Source organism: Ursus americanus, chromosome X (genome assembly GCF_024610735.1).
Source record: "Ursus americanus isolate L20-20 chromosome X, mUrsAme1.1.p, whole genome shotgun sequence".
Taxonomy (NCBI): domain Eukaryota; kingdom Metazoa; phylum Chordata; class Mammalia; order Carnivora; family Ursidae; genus Ursus; species Ursus americanus.
In genome coordinates this window covers 33,900,470-33,920,591 of record NC_142164.1, presented here as the reverse complement: position 1 = coordinate 33,920,591, position 20,122 = coordinate 33,900,470, and the positions used below count along the sequence as shown (strand labels likewise).

Genomic DNA, 20,122 nt, shown 5'->3' with positions numbered 1-20,122 from the left:
CTAAAGCTATTTCAAAAAAATAGAAACAGAAGGAAAGCTACCAAACTCATTCTATGAGGCCAATATTACCTTGATCCCCAAACCAGGCAAAGACCCCCTCAAAAAGGAGAATTACAGACTGATTTCCCTAATGAATATGGACGCCAAAATCCTCAACAAGATCCTTGCTAATAGAATCCAACAGTACACTAAAAGGATTATCCATCACGATCAAGTGGGATTCATACCTGGGATGAAAGCGTGGTTCAATATTCACAAATCAATCAGCGTGATACATCATATCAACAAGAAAAGACTCAGGAACCATATGATCCTCTCAATTGATGCCGAAAAAGCATTTGACAAAATACAGCATTCTTTCTGATTAAAACCCTTCGGAGTGTAGGGATAGAGGGTACATTTCTCAATCTCATAAAAACCATCTAAAAAGCCTACTGCAAATATTATTCTCAATGGGGAAAAGCTGGAAGCCTTTCCCTTAAGATCAGGAACACAACAAGGATGCCCACTCTCGCCACTATTATTCAACATAGTACTAGAAGTCCTTGCAACAGCAATCAGACGACAAAAAGGGATCAAAGGTATCCAAATCGGCAAAGAAGAAGTCAAAATGTCTCTCTTCGCAGATAACATGATACTCTACATGGAAAACCCAAAAGAAGCCACTCCCAAACTATTAGAAGTTATAGAGCAATTCAGTAATGTGGCGGGATATAAAATCAATGCTCAGAAATCAGTTGCATTTCTATACACGAATAACGAGACCGAAGAAAGAGAAATTAGGGAATCCATCCCATTTACAATAGCACCAAAAACCATACGTTACCTTGGAATTAACTTAACCAGAGACATAAAGGACCTATATTCTAGAAACTATAAATCACTCTTGAAAGACATTGAAGAAGACATAAAAAGATGTAAAAATAGTCCATGCTCATGCATCAGAAGAATTAACATAGTTAAAATGTCCATGCTACCCAGAGCAATCTACACTTTCAATGCTATCCTGATCAAAATACCGAGGACATTTTTCAAAGAACTGGAACAAATAGTCCTTAAATTTGTATGGAAACAGAAAAGGCCCCGAATCTCCAAGGAACTGTTGAAAAGGAAAAACAAAGCTGGGGGCATCACAATGCCGGATTTCGAGCTGTACTACAAAGCTGTGATCACAAAGACAGCATTGTACTGGCACAAAAACAGACACACAGACCAATGGAACAGAATAGAGAGGCCAGAAATGGACCCTCGGCTCTTTGGGCAACTAATATTTGATAAAGCAGGAAAAAAGATCCTGTGGGAAAAGACAGTCTCTTCAATAAATGGTGCTGGGAAAATGGACAGCTACATGCAAAAGAATGAAACTTGACCACTATCTCACACCATACACAAAAATAAACTCCAAATGGATGAAAGACCTCAATGTGAGGCAGGAATCCATCAAAATTCTAAAGGAGAACATAGGCAGCAACCTCTACGACATCAGCCAAAGCAACCTTTTTCATGACACATCCCCAAAGGCAAGAGAAACAAAAGATAAAATGAACTTATGGGACTTCATCAAGATTAAAAGTTTCTGCACAGCCAAGGAAACAGTCAGAAAAACTAAGAGGCAGCCCACGGAATGGGAGATGATATTTGCAAATGACACTACAGATAAAGGACTGGTATCCAAGATCTACAAAGAACTTCTCAAACTCAATACACGAGAAACAAATAAACAAATCATAAAATGGGCAGAAGATATGAACAGACACTTTTCCAATGAAGACATACAAATGGCTAACAGACACATGAAAAAATATTCAAAATCATTAGCCATCAGGGAAATTCAAATCAAAACCACACTGAGATACGACCTTACGCCAGTTAGAATGGCAAAAATACACAAGGCAAGAGACAACAATTGTTGGAGAGGATGTGGAGAAAGGGGATCCCTCCTACATTGTTGGTGGGAATGCAAGTTGGTACAGCCACTCTGGAAAACAGTGTGGAGGTCCCTTAAAAAGTTAAAAATTGAGCTACCCTATGATCCAGCCATTGCACTACTGGGTGTTTACCCCAAAGATAGACATAGTAAAGAGAAGGGCCATATGCACCCCAATGTTCATAGCAGCAATGTCCACAATAGCTAAATTGTGGAAGGAGCTGAAATGCCCTTCAACAGATGACTGGATTAAGAAGTTGTGGTCCATATATACAATGGAATATTACTCAGCTATCAGAAAGAACGAGTTCTCAACATTTGCTTCAACATGGACGGCACTGGAGGCGATAATGCTAAGTGAAATAAGTCAAGCAGAGAAAGACAATTATCATATGGTTTCTCTCATTTATGGAACATAAGAACTAGGAAGATCAGTGGGGGAAGAAAGGGATAAAGAAAGGGGGGTAATCAGAAGGGGGAATGAAGCATGAGAGACTATGGACTATGAGAAACAAACTGAGGGCCTCAGAGGGGAGGGGGTGGGGTATGGGATAGGCTGGTGATGGGTAGTAAGGAGGGCACATATTTCATGGTGTACTGGGTGTTATACGCAACTAATGAGTCATCGAACTTTACATTGGAAACCGGGGATGTACTGTATGGTTACTAACATAGTATAATAAAAAAACATTAAAATAAAAAAAAAATAAGAAGAGGGAATGTTAAGTGTGTCAGCCTTTCAGGAGACAGATGAAGACAGGGGAGCACAATTCAAGGAAAGTAGGATTAAGTATAGACAATCAACCGAAGGAAAACTCAAACAAAAGAGAGAAACCTTTAACAAACCAATCAAGTAGAATAGAAAATATGCAAAAATAGTTGATTTTTAAAGCCTTGCAAGCATAAAAATCTAATACTGATGTAAAATAATCTAGATAGTTCACATGTCTACAGATGCATGCTGAGTATATTAATGAACCTCATTAAATATACCTGGTTTCTTAGTATCAAGGAGGGTCTAATATACCCAGAGAGAGTATTGCTGATACTGGTGTGACTAAGAGAGAAGTGGAGTCTTATTGCTTCCAAATAGGGTTCTTTTCCCATCTCTCCTCTTCATTTTTTTCTGCTTCTCCATTCACCACATTAAACTACCAAGCCTTTCCCTTTTCTCTTTTACAGGGTCAAGTAATCCCAGTAAGTAACTTGCAGAGGGCTTTTGAGAAAGGCTTTCCTCTGGATGGAACGGACCTATTGCAGAGAACAGATTGTGAGTTGGAGAGAGGTCAGAAAACAATACCTGCCCACATCCTGCAGCCTTTACAATTTCAGTGAACCTGGTGTGCACGTGCGTGTGCATGCACGCACGCACACACACACACATCTAATATCCAAAATATTAAAATATTTATGGAACATATACCCTCATTCTCTAATCATCTTTCATTCTTCTTTTTCAGAAACAGTAAGAAAATAAAATTCATAAAAAACAATCTTTCTCCGTGAATAATATCCAGCCCATGCAGGCATACCACTTTTTCATGTAGTGTTGGGTGCTTTGTACTGATACTTTTCCTATCTGTTGTGATACCCTTGAGCTCCCCAGTTGCTTTCTTGCCTTGTTCGTTGTTATGGGGGGATAATTCAGAAACATTCTCAACTGTGGGAATCCATTTGATGTGCATATACTCCTATCCTGTTGTATGTATAGTATATATTTTACATATGCACACCTAAATATATTTACATGTTGACTAGGAGTTAGTATCTTTCATTTTATATTTTTAAGTATGTCTTTCAGAGGACAAGGTCATTTGACATTTATACATTTTCTTAGCAATTAGAAAAAAGTAACAGTTCCAGAGCATGTTCATTATTTGAGACTACCTTGCTGTTACAGAAATAATATTGAGACCTTAGGGTGTTTTTCTCACCAAATGTTATTAATTTATTTAAGAGGATGAGAAGCAAAAGCTGTAATAACTTTTAGCAAACATTTCTGCCTGCAATCAAAACCATTTGTGCTCCTTTTCCAATCACCAGAGAGATTAAAATCATAACCATTTTACAAGACTGCGTTTTTGACAGATTCTCTAATAAAAGGGATAAAGCTGATAATGCAGGTGGTAAGAAATTATTCCCCTGAATGCTGGTAAGGTTATGAAGTCTGCATTTTTCAAAGAGCTAGTTTTGGTGGATAGATTTCAATTGTGCTTGCGATACAGAGTCCTCCTATGTTAGAGATTAAAGACTCCTTTATCAGCAATGACTTGGAGATCTGAAATGAAATATAGATCCAATTAATTTCATATTCCTGTGTCAGAGATGTTCTTTTCTCCTTTCATGAGGAAACTGGCCATTTGGATTCTATAGAGTTTTATGTGAAGCTTCCATGGTGATACCCTTATCTGGGTAAAACAAAGACCTTGGCTGGGCCTTTAGTTGGATCAGATGTGACTGAGGATTTGAGGATTTGAAGCATCTTGTGTCAAGCTGAAAATAACACTCTTTTCCACTTGTAATGTGATACCTGGGCTAGCAGAATTTTTCAGCCTTACCTAATTCCATTGTCCCATACTGATTGTTATATTTCCACATACTGAGAGGAATCTATTATGTGCTGGAATTTTCAGAGGAAAATTTCTTTTGTTTTCCTTTCTTTCCTCTTTTAAATGTACTTCCAATTCTGTTTTAAAGTTCAGCATGATCTTTTAAAATGAGGAACCATAGTTTCAATTTCTACCTTTATCATTAACTTGTATGACTTTCAGCAAGTCCATTAACCTTCCAGATTAAAACTGTCTGTATTGTTACCTTAGGTTAATATTTTGCTGTTGCTGTTGAAAATGATGATGATGATGATGTTTTGTTTTTGTGCAGATGAACTATTAATAACTTTCAGAACATCATTCCCCTGAGCACATAAGGAGTAGCTCCTTCCATGAGAACAAGAGGAAGTAGGAATAGCTTGTAACCTGAGCCAGAAAAGAATGGACCATTCCTTGAGCTAGCGTTAATCATTTCTGCTTTGTAATTCTGCCCAGAACAAAGGGGATCCCTTCAGAAACGAATTATGCAGTGGAAGGTCTAATGAGTGATAATTTGGGTAAGGATGAGGTAGAGATCTTTAGTGTGGTTATGGAACACTGATGGTCTCCAGGAATTTAGCATCAGATACTTGGGACTCAGAATATTGCAATCAGTTGTGCTCCATGTTCACATTTATTACTAACTATGCTTAGTCTAAAGTTTCCAAAAGGTTTACATTTAGAGGTAAGGTAAAACAGATGGAAGATGATTGCAAAGGTAATGTCACTCAAGCTTGCACTATGATGTGTTTTTTGAGTGGGGAAAAAAAGAAAGGGTGGAGTTACAGTTAACTCACTGGAAAGCACATATATCGAAAGTAGTATTCCCATTCTATCACTCTCGATCCCCTTACTCTGTGTAATTTTTCCAATATCACATATATTTTCTGTTTATTTATATTCTGTCTCTCCAACTAAAAAGCAAGCTCCATGAACTCTAGTGCATGGAGCCTGACATATAGATGGCATTCAAAAATTATGTGCTGATCCATAATATGACACCTCAAAATACGCCACATTGGCATAAGGATTATTTTGAACTGAAGGCAACTGAGAAAAAAACAGACACAGGAAGAACTTTCTGCACTCCCCCATCTATCTAAAAGCAGGGCACAAATTTCCTTTGTGAACATGTTGCCCTCTCCCATACCATGAAGAGGAGACCAACTCTTAATGCCAGAGACGGAGATAGCACTGAGATGAGCCTGCACGAACAAGTCTTACTAAATAACCCCTACCTAGCATTCGTTTTCCCCGTATATTTACCTTCCCATAGTTACCACCCCTAGAAGTCCAAACTCCCTTTTCTTTGTCTAGTCATTTTTTCACAATTTATTGTCCTTTATTAAAAATGGCTATGTCAACCCTGAATTCTAACCATTTCTTTTGATCCTTTTATTTTTTTGTGTATGTGAAGCTCCAGTGCATGTAAAATATAGTTTGTATTCCTATTTTCCTACTCATCTATCTTTTATAAGTTTAATTTGCAAGTCCCAGCCATGAACCTGAGCAGGTAGAAGAAAAGTTTTCCCTCTCCTACAGTTCAATGAATAATTACCCAGATCCTGAAGGTTATCTTTTTCTATGCCACAACCCGTAGAAACTACCATTTCCAATGTTAATCAGTGGGGAATTACAAATGATGGGAGTCCTTTATTTCCTTGCCATTTGGAAAGAAGAAGGTATTATCAAAATCTGATTATGTCCCAGAGGGTATATCTCACATACAGATGCTGGTTGTCTAATGTAAGTAAAATTAGCACAGAATAATAAGTACAGAAAAATGTGGTATTAGCTATCATTTGAGTACTTTATAGATGCTTTTTGAGTTTTGTATTGTTTAATCCTCTATGAGGTAGATATGATTCTAGTCCTGTTTTACAAATGAGGAAACAGGCACAAAAGGCCAAGTAAGTGGCCCAGGAGCCAAGATTAGACTCTGAATTTGAAACTAGGAAGCCTAACTACAGTACATACACACTCGCCTACTACACTGCTACATACTGTATGCTGACAGTTAGCAATAGTAACATGATTGAGGCAAAAATTAAGTTTAAAAAGGCAGTCAGGGAAGATGTCACTTTCTGAGATCATAAGCAAGCAAGAGTTCATAAGGGCATTAAGTATACCTTATCCCGCTGCACTTCAATTAACAATGGGGGCCAAGTGATAGGAAAAAGATAGAAAACAAAACTAGTAAGAACTCGTCTTTCTCTCTAATTATTTTTAGAACAATTCTTTTATATCATCTATATTTTGAACAATGGTTAGATATGGGGTAAAGATGGCAATGAATTGTTTTATAGGCAGCTGGGGGAAAAGGATCTAGATGATAAAACAAATGGCAAACAAGATGAAGAAGATGAATCAAACCCTATAACTGAAACCCTATGAGTAGAAAAAAATAAGTGAATAGACCCATGAGGAATAATTGGCCTATAGAAGTTCCCACAGGAAACTGAATAGCAATGAAGAAGAAGGCCAGAGAGCTGCCCAAATAGGCACTTATGGAGGACTTGAAGCTTTCACTAAGAAAGAATTTTCAACAAAACAAACTCACATTAAGTTTAACTTAATATTTTACAGCAATTTGATGTTAGGAAATAGAACTGTTAAGTGGAGCAGGACTCTGCTTCTCTCGCCATTTTGTTTTCTCCCCTGTCTGGTATACCTAAATATTAACCAAATTTTAATTGATGAATCTGAACTTAGGATAAGAAGAGTTTATTGGGCTATTTAATTGTACTCCTATAATAAGGGTGTACTTACCACAGGGACAAAATATTTTATGTTTGAGCCAGGGCACTTTGCATTCTGTTCGTTTGGGATCATCTTTGCTTGTCTTAATGATGTTTATGTTGTATTTTACTGGTCAACTCTCCTAATTTATTTTTTTACTTAAAGTCCATTATATTTTACAGAGATTTAAATAATAAGAAAATAATGGTATATATTTACCCAGTGTAGTTACTATTTCCAATGCTCTTTATTTCTTTTGTGTAGATGTGTGTTTCCATCTGGTATCTATTTCCTTCTGCCCTAAGACCTTCTTTTAACATTTCTTGTATTAATGATCTGTTGGTGATTATTTCATCTTTTTGTTTCTCAAAAAGTCTATTTTACCTTTTCTATGAAAAGATATTTCCATTGGGTTATAGAAGTCCAGGCTGATTGTTTTATTTTTTTTTTCAGCACTTCAAAAAAATTGCCCATCTTCTCACTATATTGTTTCTAATGAGAAATCTGCTATCTTCCTTTTCTCCGCTACTCTGTACATATATTGGTTTTTTTTTTTTTCTGGTTGCTTGTAAGAGTTTCTCTTGAGCACTAGTCTTAAGCAATTCGATTTGATATGATTCAGTGTTGTCTCCTCTATTTCTTCTTATTTTTTATTGTAATAAGAACACTTCACATACAATCTATCCTCTTGACAAATTTTTAAGTGCACAATTCTTCCTTCCTTTATTTTATTATATTAAGTAGCCTCCATGCCCCACATGGAGCCCAGCATGGGGCTTGAACTCATGACCTTGAGATCAACACCCGAGCCAAGATCAAGAGTTGGATGCTCAACCAACTGAGCCACTCAGGCGCCCCCAATTCCTTCCTTTAGATATGATACTAATTGCAGTCATGTCCCTGTCAAGGCTTGCAAATCTGAGAATCATTTTCCTCCTTTCAGTAGCCTGAACAGCTTTCTACTCTCGTTTATGTGTTTAAAACTTCAGTCTCAGAGGACGGTTTCCCTTGTTTCCACATATCCCTTGGTTAAGAAATGCTGTAACTCTAGCCATGTATGTAGTCCTCATGTCACTTGCTGTCTTATTCATTCTGCTCTAGCAATAGCCTTCCTTTAGTTACTTGAAGACAATGAGCTCTCTCCTATCTCAGAGATTTCACATCCATTGTTGTCTTTTCCTAGAATACTTTTCTTCCTGTCCATCAAGAAACTAATTCCTGCTCATTGCTCAGGATGCATCTTTAAAAGAACTTTAGTTAGGTAGCAGTTCCTACACTAGATTAAGCCCTCCCTTATTATTCTTATAGAATGCTGGTTTCTTAGAATTTATCAAAATGTATAACTGTATTTATTCAAGTTTTTATTATCATCTTTCCCCACTTACTGGTGTAAGAGCAAATACAAATTCAAATAAGTGGCTTAAAAATTTTCCCTAATGAAGAGAAGGGAAGAAATCCCCTTCCTCCTTTTTCTCTTGTTATTTCTTTCCCTGTCCTCTTCATATATGTGTAAATCTTTTTAAGTACTAAATAAAATTCTTATCAGTCTCACCACTCAGGAATTTTTCTTCAAGGACCTGAAAGTCATCTTGTTGAAATGTAATCATCGAAGAATATAATGTGTCCTGGCAGGACATATGCCTAAATTCAGCTGCCACATGACTCCAAAGGGCAAAACCTACCTTCAGTCTTAAAGAGAGCAGAAAATTAGCCATTTTATCTTGAGAGCATGAATATAATGTCTTGTATCTATTTAGTTATATAAAAGAGTGATATTTCTTGCTGTCTTTGTAATCTCTTTTGCAGATTGCCTGTAATGTGCATTGCATTCTTATTTATTGCTTATTCAATGATAAAACTGTTTTCTTTGTCTGCTACTTTTGCAGATATGCTTTCTATGCTGGGAGGAGTTTTTGTTTATAATTCTATTTCCCCAATAATGGTGAGCTCCATGAGAACAATAACCAGGTCTGTTTTGTTTGCCACTGTATTCTCCATGCATACACAGTGACCTGATGATAGGTCAAATAACTGTTTAACGAAAGAGTGAATGAAGAACCTAGCAGGAGATTCCATTTTTTCACCCACTTTCCCTACAGGGCCATTACGAGGACCAAATGGAGTCAGACCAACCTAATTCGGAGCTTTAGTTCCATCAGTATTTTGTAGTGTGATAAGGACAGGTTGCTTAAACTCCCTGAGCTTGAATTTTCTTATCTGTAGAACAGGGATAATAATAACACCTATCTCAGAAGACTGTTGTGAGCATAAATTGATAGAATAAGCAACATGGTGCCTGCCTGTACATAAGGAACAATAAATTCAGCTTGTAAATGTTCATTATGATCATTTACCCCAAATATATAAACATTTTTGTTGGGACCCACACATCACAATGATAAGGACTACTGTGGATTGGAAGAGGTATGAAAAATTGCCTTTGATATTTTATCAGAAAATTTTGTAATTCTGTCACCCCTGTCCTCAGATTTATTTGAGCTTTTTCATTAGGCTGATAATATGGGACTGTAGCTTTTATCCCAACCATTCTCCCTACATTTCCTCACTGATCCATAAGTGATACTTCACTCAGCCAGGAATTTAGAGTGTAAGTGTGAGGTATGTCAGGGTGCCTATAAGCCATAGGTAAGCAAAATATAGACTTAATGTTCTCAGAGTCTGGCCTTTTCCATTTTCTCTCCTGATCAGTTGGTATCTTCTCTCTGTGGATCACTATCTTCCTGTCTCAACTCAGGTAGGAGAGACTTCTCTTATTTGTTCAAGTAGGTGAGCCCAATAAGGTTATTTGTGGATTTGCAGTCTTTTTAAATTTGCTTTAACAGACCTAGCATAAATCATGCTATACTTTCACTTTCCCTCCCCACATTTCCCATCCCCTTACCTCACTCTAAACATCCTTAAGTAGCCACAACATGGTCAGTGCAAAAACCATCAACTGTCATGGTTTTAAGTATTTTAGAAAAGAAGGCTACAAAGGGTGTGTGAGGGTGGGGCACATACACGCATGCGCACACACACACTTAGAGTGAGAGAGAGAAAAAAAAAAGAGTTATTCATGAAAGATCACTGAGTCAAGATTAAGAAAGCTGGCTTTCTCTGCCGGAACTACCAGTGTGTCATCCTGTGAACTCAGGCTAATGATTTAATTTCTTAGTTCATCTATTTTTCATTATTAAAATTGGAGCTGATGGTACCTTTCTGCAAACTAATTGGCTACACCTACCACAGTATTAGGCACAAGTAGATCACTCAGTGTCTGTAGATTAATTGATCGATCCATAGAAAAGTTATATGTGAAAATGATGAGGGTATTTTAAATCCCCAGGATAAATGCTTCCAATGCATTTAATATAATATGCTATGTAATAATGTAATACTATACCTCATTATAGTACTGTCCTTAGAATTCAACATTTTCAAACACTTTAGTAAGGAAACCTCTAAGAATGGGAATCATGTTCTTTTTAACATTTAAGTATGTCAGTTTAACATGGAAGCACCGGACTCAGAAGTTAGCTTATGAACCCTGTGCAAAGAAAATGGGTTGCTGAGGTGCTTTTATGCTCAGCCATAGGAACATATCTCACAGTGAGATAAAGTAATAACAGTGATTTCCTTGTGTGACCCATAAGCTGATTCTGGTGGCAGTTGCCAGAAGAATTCCACACGTTGTTAGGATAGCTACATGGTTTCTGCAACCATATTTGCTGAACTTCAAATCACAACATGTTATTCAACTAATTGTTTTTCTTGATTTATAAATACCTGCAAAAGGTCTTAAAAATTATTCAGGTTAAGCAATGTTGCATTCTACCTTGAATGAATCACCTTTATTGAGAATAATAAAATTATGGGACATCTGGATTATCTGTCCTGGACGATTTGGAACCGATGGTTATCAAGTACACAGCCAAGATGATTACTTTGAAGAGGACACAATTCACTGAAATGTAATAAGGTTTGTGTGTTTATTTAAACACTAGTCTTACTCTTTTATAGTCATACCTTATATTAATATATGTGAGGTGCCCTAAAAAAAGAATAATAACAAAATGACAGAATCTGTTGTTTTTCTTCCCCAGAGTTAATTGATTGCCCCAGTAGGTAATAATTCCTTGTTTCTCTGTCTTTAAAAAAAAAGGTGGTTATTAATAGACTACAGTACAGTTGTGATTCAACCACACTTCTATACTTCAGACAAAATGGCTTGGTACATCTATTATTTGGCATAATAGAGTTCTTTGTCACTGAACTTTCACAAAGGATCAATCTAATATTTTCAGGAAGTAGATATCCTGATTTCCCCTTGACGCGTACATAGCTATAGGATGCCATTATCCCCGTAACAATACTTTTTTTTAAAACTATCATTATCTTTAAAGAAAATAAAAACATCTGCAGCCCTTTTAACTTTCTTGTTTTAGAAATCACAATTGAGCTTTTCTCTTGTTATCATCAGCATATATGACATTTTTCCCTCTAAAGAGTTCTAGCTTCTCCATATGTCCTCCATGCACCCATATGAAGTACTAGATTTCTTGTTTTCAACAAGTTAGAAGTCACTGTTGCTAATCGTCTTTGTTCCTTTCTCTGACTCTCTACTAGCCTCGAGCCTGGGAAAGGTAGAATAGGGATGGCTGACAATTCACAGGCCAGAAGAAACCATCTGGGCCTGCTTCTACCATCCTCCTGCTTGCCAAATTCATAGGCCTCAGGACTATACAGCCCCATAACTCCTGAATTAGTACATGTTTGGGAGCTTTCCCAGATTTAACTTGAATTAGGGGCCACTTTTTACAAATTTATAGCACCAGCAGGCTGAGCAAAGGTATTATCCTCTCCAGGCTTCTTAAGATTAAAGAAATTTCATTTATATCCAAAAGAGAAGTGCCTTACAAAATAGATGGCTGTGGATGGGGGAGTGGGCAAAATCAAATTATTATTTAATTCTCTATTATTACTTTCAGCCAAAATAGAATTGAAAGCCCTAGAAGTATTACTAGAAGAATGAAATAGGAAACATATCTCATTAGCATACAAACTTAATTTTATTGTGATATCACAACACTGTCAATCAAATTGGAAACTCGTTTCTCACCTATTGAGTAGAAATGAGCATTATTATTTTTTTCTTGAAAAACTTTCTTCTGTAACATTGGAAAAAACCAAGAGGAACTCTTTTCAGTTCTTTTTGCTAAATCATTCTGTCCAGTTCTAATGCTGCCTCTCAGAGAGCATTGCAAAGAACCTCTCTACACTAAAAGACAGAAGAGAGTACACTGACACAGTGCTGCCACCTCAAGACCACTTGAAAATGAAAATCAGACAATCAAGGTTGGCTTGGTGTGTTGGTGGTCTTTAGGGGGCTCTAAATGCTCAGTCTCTACCTTCACATCTACTAGCTCCATCAGGTTTTTTTGTTCAAATGTCTTTTTCAGGGGCCCTTGGGTGGCTCAGTCGGTTAGGCATCTGCCTCTGGCTCAGGTCACGATCCCGGGGTCCTAGGATCAAGCCCCAGGTTGCATCGGGCTCCCTGCTCAGTGGAGAGTCTGCTTCTCCCTCTCCCTCTGCCCCCCCCCTGCTTGTGCACGTTCTCTCTCTCTCTCAAATAAATAGATACAATCTTTAAAAAAAAAAAGAAGAAAAAAATGTATTGTTTCAGCATATTTAAGCAATCAAATATGATAGTTTATTTCTACCCCCCTGGAGGTTAATCTGTTGTGGTTGCTTCCTAGTTTGCAAGTAGCCAGAATTGATTGATAGGTAACACTAAATAAAATAAGACTATTTTGAATAGAATAGAATTGATTGCTACAGAAATACTATACTTATACTAAATACTGTACTTAAACACTAAGTCCTTGACAGAAAATATCCTCAGTTTGCTTAGTGTTTTTAACCCTGAGGTTATATACATGAGTATGAAAATGTTTTTTTGTAAAGTCAAGTAATTTTGTGATCCTCCCTAGACACATCCAGAGAGTACCAAATTAATGGGCAGATGACACTGCAGTGTCATTGAAAGAACATGGGCTTTTGACTCAGACAGATGGCCTTTGGCAAGTTATTTAACTTGCCTGAGTGCCAGTTTCTTTAGGTGGAAAATACGAATGACTGCTAATTCAAAGGGTGGTAGAGAAGATTAAAACAGAAAGTGTTTGCAAAACATCCAGCACAGTGCATGGTGTACACTAGGAGTTCAAGAGAAGATGCTCATTATATGAAAACCTAACTTCCAGAACATTTGAAAATGTACTTTAAAAATTACAATTTTTATTTTCTACATGTTTTCAGGTTAGAAAGTGCATTTGATGTTAATGAGAGTCCTGTTAGATAGGAAATGTACTTATTATATCCTCATTTTACAAATGAAAAGTCTGAGAACCCAATAGGTATGCAACTTACCCTAAATAATCCAGTTAGCAAGTGGCAGACACAAGGGTAAAATATGGTTCTTTTTTCCCCCTAAGTCTGCTGCTGTCTCAATGATGTAGAATAGTCACGACTTTGGAGGAATTAAAATACAAGTGTAAAGGGGGAAAAATTGTAACTGAGGGAAAATAATTTGTTATTTATAATCACCATGCAATTTCTATGGAGAGCTGATCCTAAGGTCAGCCCTTTGCTACCAGAGTTGCATTGTAATTGTGAAGTTAAAAGAGTAAGAAAGAGCTGAATCGCTCTGCTGCACAGGAAAAGGTAAAACTGTTGGAGGTGTGGCATGCTTGATTTGGGAGGCCAAAGCCAACAAGGTAGATCAGTGAAAAGCGAGATCTGGGGGATGAGGGCATTGGTGAAGAACTTTAGAGGGAAAACAGAAATACCTCATTGATATTTTCTTATAATTTTGCTTTTGGGGTGTGACATAAACCTAACCTCCACTCCCCAAACAAATCATCAGCAAAATATCAGTTTACTAATACTGATGTAGGAAAGACATTAGGGTTTGAAGCCGACGGCTAAGAAAGAATTCTTAAGATGTCTTTGGTGCAAAAAGGTAATTTTATTAAAGCACAGGGACAGGACCCATGGGCAGAAAGAGCTGCAATGGGGTCATGAGGAATGGCCCATTATATACTTTCAAGTTGGTCGGAAGTTAGGGATCATGTAAGTCTCTAAGGAATTTTGGAAGCAAGGTTCCCAGGACCTTGAAAGTGCTAGCTATTATTGGGAAAAGGTCATTTATTACCATCTAATAAAACCTTAGTCATGAGACCCTTCAGATGTATATCAGTGGGCCATATGCTTAGGGGATGATTGCCAAAACATATCTTGGGGGGTTTAGAGATAAAGGAAGTTTCCAAAGGAATTTTTATATGTTAAAGTAGACTTACAGGATCCTGGGGGAGTGGGGGCTCAGGCTAGGATTGCCTTTTGCCCTTAGCAAAATATTAACATTGAGGCAATTGAGTCCCTAGAGGAATGTCACTCTGCCTGTTTCAAGGACTTGTCAATGGACTGTAGGAAATAAGGAAATTTAATAATTTTTCTTCCACCTTTATTTCCCACATCAATACTACTGGTAGAGTCAATTCTTTTTGGGTATAGAAAATGACAAGGTATATTACAGGTTAGTTGGAATTGTTTCCATCTTCACCGGACACCCATCATATCTGGGTTACAAAAGAGTGAATTGTTATCTTAATCTTTATAGATAATTAAGGGTACTCTTTAATGGTCTTTGTGTGTTCACAGATGCAGATGCTATAAATTCCAGTATGGCTGAGCAGGTGATATAAGAGAGGGAGGCAGGCTGAGGGGAGAGCGCGTGCCTCTTCTAAAGGGGACTGCCTTAACTCAGACCTCACAGATGGCTGCAGCGCAGAAATCAGTTTTGCCAGATCTGATTTTTTTTTCCAAAAAGAGAAAAAAAAATCACAGGACGAATGCTGGTCTGAAATATTATATGGACTTTTTGGATATTAAAATATCTACCATATTTTAAAAACACAATGAAATAAACAAGCAAACATCAAACACTCTGTTAGCCACGCAAAGCAATCTACAAGCTGGAGATGCCTCTGAACCACCTGCTTACGACTTCTGCTGCCAGTATTCCTCTTCTTCCACATGCTACAAATGAAGTTTGACAAGCACTATTATATATACATCCTAAACACCTCAGGCTAGGGTTTTCATAAATAATTGTATGACCTTGGGAGAGTATCTGTTTTCTCTGTACATCTGTTTCCTCGTCTACAAAGTGGGAAAAATCATTGTCCTTACCTCATAGGATTGTTGTAAGGATTCAATATATTAATGCATTGTTCTCTTCATTCGCTTTTCGATCATCTTCTTTTATAATCACTCAAAGTCTGTATTTAGCTCTAGTTAATTTCTAACCAACAGTGGCATCACTCACCAATAGTGGCATTGCTCAAGAAGGAAGTCTTCTCTTATATTTTATTTTATTTTAGTCCCTAGCAATAGTCAATAACCAAGTTATGCTTTTGACCAGTACCATGTCTCTTCAAATTTTACTAAGGCCACAGGTACATTTCTTTCTTTCTTTCTTTCTTTCTTTCTTTCTTTCTTTCTTTCTTTCTTTCTTTCTCCTTCTTTCTTTCTTTCTTTCTTTCTGAGTGGGAGGGGCAGAGGAAGAGGGAGAGAGAGAATCTTAAGCAGGCTTCATGCCTGGCACTGAGCCTGACATGGGGCTTGATCTCACCACCTGGAGATCATGACCTGAGCTAAAATCAAGGGTCAGAAACTTAACTGACTGAGCCACCTAGGTGCCCCACCACAAATACATTTCTAACGAACTCTAGTAGGATGTTCCTTGTCAGTGTTCCTATTATATAATGCTGGGCAAGTGGGCTTTTTACTGGCACTGTTTTCATCTCACTGTTTTGTCCTAAAAATTCTTTATTTGTTCTTCATCCACTACTTAAGACCAAGTCAGTTTTGTTTGTTTTCATTTTTTTGTTTACAAAAATAAATGCTTATAAAAATTCAAATAATGTGAAAAACTGAAACATGATTTTTTAAAAAATCAGTGAAATCCTCCCAACGAGATAAAACTACCACATTTTACATCCTGTTTCAAAATGTGCTTTTCTCATGCATCATTGTGTTGTGGACATTTTCTCTAGTCAATAAATCTTACTCACTAAACAAAGGTAGCATCATTTGTAAATAGCTTTCTAACATTCTTTTATGTGGAAATATCATGATTTATTTAACCAAACCTCTATGGATGGGCATTTACATTATTCTCTTTTTTTTCATCTTTAAGCAATGCAAAGATGACTATTTTTATACATATCTTTCCTTTTTCTGACAATTTTTATGATGATATATTCCTAGTAGGGGAATTTCCTGAGTATCTATACAAATATAAAAATTTAATACTTATTGGCAAATAACTTTCTGGAAAATTTTATTTTGAAACTTGAAGAGACCAAGAATGAGTGTTCATTTTCCTACATGCTCACCAATACTGGATATTTTAATTTATCTTTTATTCCTTCACGTCTGCTAGGCTCATAAAAGACAAACGCCATTTCATTGTTGGTTTGTTGTTGTTTTTTGTTTGTCTGTTTGCATTTCTTTGGTCAAAGACCTTTTCATACATTTATTGACAGATTTTTGTTTTTGTTATGAATTGTCTGTTGCTGCTTGTTGCAAACATTTCTATCAGAATATTCATTCCTTTTCTTACTAACTTATAAGGACTCATTTTTAAAAGATTTATTTATTTATTTTAGAGGCTGGGGAGGGACAAAGGGAGAGGTAGAGAAAAACCCAAGCAGACTCTGTGCTGAGCCCTGAGCCCAATAAGGGGCTTGATCTCAAGATTCTGAGATCATGACCTGAGCTGAAACCCAGAGTCAAGTGCTTAACCAACTGAGTCACCCAGGTGTACCTATAAGGACTCTTTTTATATAAACTCTTTGACAGAAGTACTGCAAATATTTATGCAGATATTTCTCTCCTTGTCAGTTTTCCACGAATTTCTAGAAGCACGTTGCTGAGGAACAGTGATAGTAATTAGTAAAACCATTATGTAGTCTTCACTATGTGCCAGGCTGTATTCTAAATTAATTATGTGGATTAGTTCATGTAATCCTGTCTACAAACCTACTATTCTTATTCTTATTTTCAGATGATGAAACTGAGATACAAAGCAGGTATGTGACTTGACCAAGGCTCTGCAACTAGTGGTTCTGCTGGGATTTGAAGCACTGTATTCTGGCTACACTCCATGCTCTTAATCACCGTCAAAGATAAATAAAGTCAGATACCAGTTAAAGTAGTAAGAATAGATTTTATTGAGTAATACTATACTATACTATTACAATAGGGAAAATAGTTCAGCATGAACTAAATTCAAATTCAATTTGTACAAAAGTGACAGAAGCCAAGCATGACAGACTATATATTGTATTCTTCAATTTACATAAAATTTTAAAACAGACAAAATTCATAGATGTTGGAAGTCAAGATAATGATTATATTTGGAGAGGAGGGGGGTAAAAGAGGGGATTCTGGGGTCCTGGTAATAATCTATTTCTTAATCTGGGTGCTTTTATAAGAATGCTCATTGTGTATAAAATGCATTGAATTATATAGACTTATGATTTGTATACTTTTATGTATATATACATGTGTAAACACATATATACATGTGTATGTATACACATGAATATATAAAAGTGCACATGTATAGTTTATAAAATTTTCTGATATTATTTTTATATTTGGCATCTGGTATTGTTGAAAGTCTAAGAACAGCCCTATCATATTTTCCCTTAGTAGATGACTATAGCAGACACATTTAGTTGCCTATGCATTAGCCAATCCCATTTTACTTCTTATATGCCACAAAGTCCACTGTTAATAATAGAGCATGAAAATGTCAGCTACTCACTTCCCTAGCCTCCCTTACAGCCACAGTGTAGTCATGTGGCCGTGTTCTAGCTCAAGAGACGTAAGGAAAATTTTGCTAGATCATTCTAAGAATGATATTCTCGGGCACCTGGGTGGGTCAGTTGGTTGGGCATCTGACTCTTGATTTCGGCTCAAGTCATGATCTCAGGGTCATGGGATTGAGCCCCAAGTTGGGCTCTGTGCTCAGTGCAGAGTCAGCTTACAATTCTCTCTCTTTCCATCTGTCCCTTCCCCCCCACCCCACTCCCACACACAATCTCTCTCTCTAAAAAGAAAGAAAGAGAGAGAGAGAAACATTTTCCTCACTAATAAATGGAGAGAGAGGTGTGGAGAGAGGATGAGTCAGGAGGCTATCTGTTTCCAGCTGTCACACAGACCCCACTGGAGCTGCCACCACTATGGATGCTCATGAAGATCTGATGTACCAGGTGAAGCTGGCCAAGCAGTCTTGATGATAGGATGAAATGGTAGAATTAATGAAAAAAGTAGCAGGGATGAATGTTGAGACGACACCCAAAGAAAGAAACATCCTATCTGTTGCACACAGAAATGTGATTGGAGCTAGCTATAAGATCCTCCTGGAAAATAATCAGCAGCATTGAACAGGAAGAAGAAAACAAGGGAGGAGTAGGCAAACTGAAAATAATTCAGGAATATTGGCACGTGGTTGAGATTGAGCTACGGTTAATCTTTTTTTTTTAAGATTTTATTTATTTATTTGACACACAGAGACAGACAGAGGGAACACAAGCAGGGGGAGTGGGAGAGGGAGAAACAGGCTTCCCGCTGAGCAGGGAGCCTGATGTGGGGCTCGATCCCAGGACCCAGGGATCATGACCTGACCCAAAGGCAGATGCTTAACGACTGAGCCACCCAGGTGCCCCTAGGGTTAATCTTTTATGACAGTTTGGAAACACTGGACAAACACTTGACTCTAGTGGCTAACACTGGTGAGTCCAAAGTTTTCTATTACAAAACAAAAGGGGATTATCACAGATGTCTGGCTGAATTTCCTACAGGAAGGAGGCTGTGGAGAACAGCCTAGTGGCTTTAAAGCTGCTAATGATATTGCAATGATAGAACTTGGGCCACCGCATCTCATTCACTTAGGTCTTGCTCTCAATTTTCCTGTATTCTACTATGAAATTCTTAATTCCTCTGACCAAGCCTGCAGGGTGGCCAAAGTGGCTTTTGGTGATGCAGTTAAAGAAATGGATATGCTGAGTGAAGGAAGTTCTAAGAACTCTATACTTATGATGCCGTTGTTACGTGATAATCTGATACTGTGGACTTCAGACACTCAGGATGATAGGAAAGAGCAGAATAAAGAATTTCTGCAGCATATAGAAGATGAAAATCAGTGACACCTAAAAGCCAACAAGAGAAACCATCTCTGACCTCCCTACTCCTTCCCATCCCCCGCCCCCACCTTTTGGAAATTCCCCATTGTCACTGAGGAACACCAAATATGACTTTTACATTTGGTCTCAGAATTTAGGTTTCTGCCCCATTGGTTTTTTAAAAAGCATTTTTTCAAAAGTTCTTAAAGGCAAGAATGAATATCTGTGGATTTTACTGGTTCCACCTTTTTGGTTCTTTAAGACACTAGCAGGACTGCACAGAAGCTTTTCGGTATTACTGTATTATCTCCTGACAGATGGGGCAAGATCATCATTAGAAATGGAAATTACATTCAAAAGCCATTTGACTTCTAGGTGATGCAAGCATCAAAGAGAAGGTTAATCACACTATGGAGGCCTAAGTGGTATAATTTTTTCTTTCTTTAATTGGTTAAATCAAATTGTATGTCAATGTTTAAAATTAATTGGGTGTTACCTTGAGACAGTTGAGATTGTTTGGGGAGTTTGCTGTTATGGTTTTGCTGTAGAAAGTGCTTCAGACTTGGGGCACTGGGGTGGCCCAGTCGGTTAAGTAGCTGCCTTTGGCTCAGGTCATG

General features: G+C 37.3%; 1 pseudogene; it reads left to right on the top strand.

Annotated features, from left to right (window-relative positions):
* Positions 1-18,563: 18,563 nt before the first annotated feature.
* LOC123788657 (14-3-3 protein epsilon-like) lies at positions 18,564-19,529 on the top strand (annotated as a pseudogene).
* The last annotated feature ends 593 nt before the right edge of the window (positions 19,530-20,122 follow it).